This window comes from Homarus americanus, unplaced genomic scaffold (genome assembly GCF_018991925.1).
Source record: "Homarus americanus isolate GMGI-L3 unplaced genomic scaffold, GMGI_Hamer_2.0 scaffold57980, whole genome shotgun sequence".
In the NCBI taxonomy this organism is placed as follows: domain Eukaryota; kingdom Metazoa; phylum Arthropoda; class Malacostraca; order Decapoda; family Nephropidae; genus Homarus; species Homarus americanus.
In genome coordinates this window covers 11,181,454-11,186,038 of record NW_024716703.1, presented here as the reverse complement: position 1 = coordinate 11,186,038, position 4,585 = coordinate 11,181,454, and positions in this window count along the sequence as shown.

The following is a 4,585-nucleotide window of genomic DNA, read 5'->3' as shown; positions in this document are numbered from 1 at the left end:
GGAAGGAGAGAGCGATGTTTGTGGTGAGGGAAGGGAGAGGGTGGTGGCTGAGAGGGGAAGGGAGAGGGTGATGGTCTGTGGTGAGGGGAAGGGAGAGGTGATGATTGCAGAGGGAAGGAGAGGGGTGATGGTTTGCAGAGGGAGGAGAGGGTGATGATCTGTGGTGAGGGAAGGAGAGGTGATGGTCTGGTGAGGGGAAGGGAGAGGGTGATGGTCTGTGAGTGGGGAAGGGAGAGGGGATGGCTCAGGAGGGAAGGGAGAGGGCGATGGTTTGTGAGGGAAGGGAGAGGGTGATGTGTGGAGGAAGGGGAGAAATGGTCAGGGGAAAGGGGTGATGATGGGAAGGAGAGGGAGATGGCTCAGGTGAGGGGAAGGGGAGAGGTGATGGCTCAGGAGGAAGGGGAGAGGTATGGTTTGTAGGAAGGGAGAGGTGAGGGGTAGAGAGAGGGAGATGTTTGTGAGGAAGGGAGAGGGTGATGGTTTGAGGTGAGGGAGGGAGAGGAGGATGGTTTGTGGTGAGGGGAAGGGAGAGGTGATGGTTTGTGGTGAGGGAAGGGAGAGGTTGTGATGAGGGAAGGAGAGAGCTGTGGTGAGGGAAGGAGAGGTGGTGGCTGCAGGAGGGGAAGGAGAGGCGATGGTCTGCAGGAGGGAAGGAGAGGGTGATGGTCTGGGTAAGAGGGGAAGGGAGAGGATGGTCTGTGGTGAGAGGAAGGGAGAGGGTGATGATCTGTGTGAGGGAAGGGAGAGGCGATGGTTGTGAGGAAGGGAGAGGTGGTAGTCAGGTGAGGGGAAGGAGAGGTGATGGTCAGGAGGGGAAGGGAGAGGGTGATGGCTCAGGTGGGAGGGAAGGGAGAGAGAGAAGCTGTGGGTGAGGGAAGGAGAGGGTGATGGTTCAGAGGAAGGGAGAGAAGGAGTGGTGATGGGAAGGGGAGAGGGTGGGGTTGTGGTGAGGGGAAGGGAGAGGGTGATGGTCTGTGAGGAAGGGAGAGGGTGATGGTTTGCAGAGGGAAGGGAGAAGGGATGGCCTGTAGAGGGAAGGAGAGGGCGATGGTTTGTGGTGAGGGAAGGGAGAGGGTGGTGGTCTGCAGAAGGGGGGAGGGAGAGGGATGGTCTGTAGGTGAGGGAAGGGAGAGGTGATGGCTCAGGTGAGGAAGGGGAGAGGTGATGGTTTGTGTGAGGGAAGGAGAGGATGTTATCAAAGGAGGGAAGGGAGAGGGTGATGTCAGGTGAGGGAAGGGAGAGGTGATGGTTTGTGAGGGAAGGAGAGGCGATGGTCAGGAAGGAGAGGTGATGGTTGTGAGGGGAAGGGAGGGAGATGGTTTGTGGTGAGGGGAAGGGAGAGGTGATGGGTTTGGAGGTGAGGGGAAGGGGAGAGAGAAGGGAGGTTTGTAGGGAAGGGAGAGGTGGTGGTCTGTGGTGAGGGGAAGGAGAGGGTGGTGGTCAGGGGGAAGGGAGAGGGTGATGGCTGAGGTGAGGGAAGGGAGGGCGATGGTCTGGTGGTGAGGGGAAGGAGAGGTGATGGTTCAGGTGAGGGAAGGAGAGGTGGTGGTCTGTGATGAGGGGAAGGGAGAGGGTGATGGTCTGGAGGTGAGGGAGGGAGATGGTCTGTAGAGGGGAAGGGAGAGGGTGATGGCTCAGAGGGAAGGGAGGTGGTGGTTGTGATGAGGAAGGAGAGATGATGGTCAGAGGGAAGGGAGAGGTGGTTTGGGAAGGAGAGATGGTCAGAGGGAAGGGAGAGGTAATGAAGGGGAGGTTGATGGTGATGGGAGAGAGGTGATGACTATGTAGAGAGGACAATTGTGTGAGAAGGAGGGTGATGGTCTGGGGAAGGAGAGAAGGAGGTTTGTGGGAGGAAGGAGAGAGGGATGGTTCAGGTGAGGGAAGGGAGAGAGATGGCTGTGAGGAAGGGAGAGGGTGATGGTTTGCAGAGGGGAAGGAGAGGTGATGGTCTGTAAGGGGAAGGGAGAGGAGATGGCTCAGGTGAGGAAAAGGAGGGTGGTCTGTGGTGAGGGAAGGGAGAGGGTGATGGTCAGGTGAGGGAAGGAAGAGGTGGTGGTGAGGGGAAGGGAGAGGGTGATGGTCTGTGTGAGGGGAGAGGTAATGACTGTGTGAGGGAAGGAGGTAAGCAGATGGGAGGAGAGGTGATGATGGGGAAGGGGAGGCGATGGTGTGGGAAGGGGAGAGGGGTGGTGGTGTAGAGGGAAGGAGAGGGGAGATGGTTTGGGGAGAGAAGGAGAGGCGATGGTTTGTGGTGAGGGGAGAGGTGATGTTTGTGAGGGAAGGAGAGGAATGGTTTGTGGTGAGGGAAGGAAAGGGTGATGGTTGTGGTGAGGGAAGGGAGAGGGTGATGGTTCAGAGAGGAAGGGAGATGGTCTGTAGAGGAAGGAGGGTGATGGCTCAGAGGGAAGGGAGAGGTGGGTAGCTCAGGGTGAGGGGAAGGGAGGAGATGGTGAGGGAAGGAGAGGGGTGACATATGAGGTGAGAGGATGGTGAAGGGAGAGGGTGATGGTTTGTAGAGGGAAGGGGAGAGGTGGTGGTTTGTGACAGAGGGAAGGAGAGAGGATGGTTTGTGTGAGGGAAGGGAGAGGTGATGGTTTGTGGGAAGGAGAGGGTGTTGTGAGGGAAGGAGAGGGTGATGATTGCAGAGGGGAAGGGAGAGGTGATGGTTTGTGGTGAGAGGAAGGGAGAGGTGATGATATGTGGTGAGGGGAAGGGAGAGGGTGATGGTCTGTGGTGAGGGAAGGGAGAGGTGGTGGTCTGCAGAGGGAAGGAGAGGGTGAACTGCAGAGGAAGGGAGAGGGTGATGGTCTGTGAGGGGAAGGAGAGGCATTGGTCTGTGGTGAGGGAAGGAGAGGGGTGATGGTTGTGGTGAGGGGAAGGGAGAGGGCGATGGTCTGTGGTGAGGGAAGGGAGAGGGTGCTGGGTGAGGGGAAGGGAGAGGTGATGGTTTGTGTGAGGGAAGGGGAGAGGTGATGTTTGTGAGGGGAAGGAGAAGGGATGGTGAGGGAAGGGAGAGAAGGACAGTTGTGAGGGAAGGAGAGGTGGTGGTTTGTGTGAGGGGGAGGGAGAGGGGATGGTTGTGGGTGGAGGGAAGAGAAGATGGTGAGGGAAGGAGAGAAGGATGGTTCAGGTGAGGGGAAGGGAGAGGATGTTGTTTGTGGTGAGGGGAAGGGAGAGGGGTGATGGTTTGTGGTGAGGGGAAGGGAGAGGGTGATGGTTTGTGAGGGAAGGGAGAGGGTGATGGTTGTGGTGAGGGAAGGAGAGGGTGGTGGTTGTAGAGGGGAAGGGAGAGGGAGATGGTCTGTAGAGGGGAAGGAGAGGTGATGGAGGTGAGGGAAGGGAGAGGGCGATGGCTCAGGTGAGGGAAGGGGAGAGGGGTGGTGGTTGGGTGAGGGGGAGGGAGAGGGTGGTTGTAGAGGGAAGGGAGAGGGTGATGGTTTGGAGGTGAGGGAAGGGGGAGAGGGCGATGGTGAGGGAAGGGAGAGGGTGATGGTTTGTGGTGAGGGAAGGGAGAGGTGATGGTTTGTGATGAGGGAAGGGGAGAGGTGATGGCTGAGGTGAGGGAAGGGAGGTGATGGTCTGTGGGAGGGAAGGGAGAGGGTGACAGGGGTGAGGAAGGGAGAGGTGGTGGTTGGGGATGAGGGGAAGGAGAGGATGGTGGTGAGGGGAAGGGAGAGGGTGGTGGTCTGTGGTGAGGGAAGGGAGAGAGGTGGATGGCCTGTGGTGAGGGGAAGGGAGAGGGAGATGATTGTGTGGGGAAGGAGAGGGCTGATGGTGAGGGAAGGAGAGAGATGACTCAGGTGAGGGAAGGGAGAGGGTGATGGTTTGCAGAGGGAAGGGAGAGGTGATGGCTCAGGAAGGGAGGGATGTGTGAGGGAGAGGTGTCAGGTGAGGGGAGAGGGTGATGGTTTGTAGGGAAAGGGAGAGGTGATGGTTGTGAGGGGAAGGAGAGGGGTGGTGGGTTTGGGAAGGGGAGAGGGAGATGTTTGTAGGGAGGGAAAGGAGAGGGTGGTGGTCAGGAGGGAAGGGAGGGTGGGATGGGAAGGAAGAGGCGATGGTTGAGGGAAGGGAGAGGTGATGGTTTGAGGTGAGGGGAAGGAGAGGAGGGATGGTCTGTGGTGAGGGAAGGGAGAGGGTGATGGTTTAGTGAGGGGAAGGGAGAGGTGATATTCAGGTGAGGGAAGGAGGGTGATGGTCTGTGGTGGAGGGAAGGGAGAGGTGATGGTTTGTGAGGGAAGGGGAGAGGTGATGGTTTGTGTGAGGGAAGGGAGGTGATGGCCTGTGAAGGGAGGTGATGGTTTTGTGAAGGGGAGAGGGTGATGGTCTGGAGGGGAAGGGAGAGGTGATGGTTTTGGGGAAGGGAGAAGGTGGCTCAGGTGAGGGGAGGGGAGGGGAGACAGAGGGAAGGGGAGAGGGTGATGGTTTGGAGGTGAGGAGAAGATGGTGAGGGAAGGAGAGGTGGTGGTGAGGAGGGGGAGGGAGAGAGCGATGGTGAGGGAAGGAGAGGGTGGTTTGTGGTGAGGGGAAGGGAGAGGGTGATGGTTTGCAGAGGGAAGGGATAGACACGTAACTGAATAACAATTTG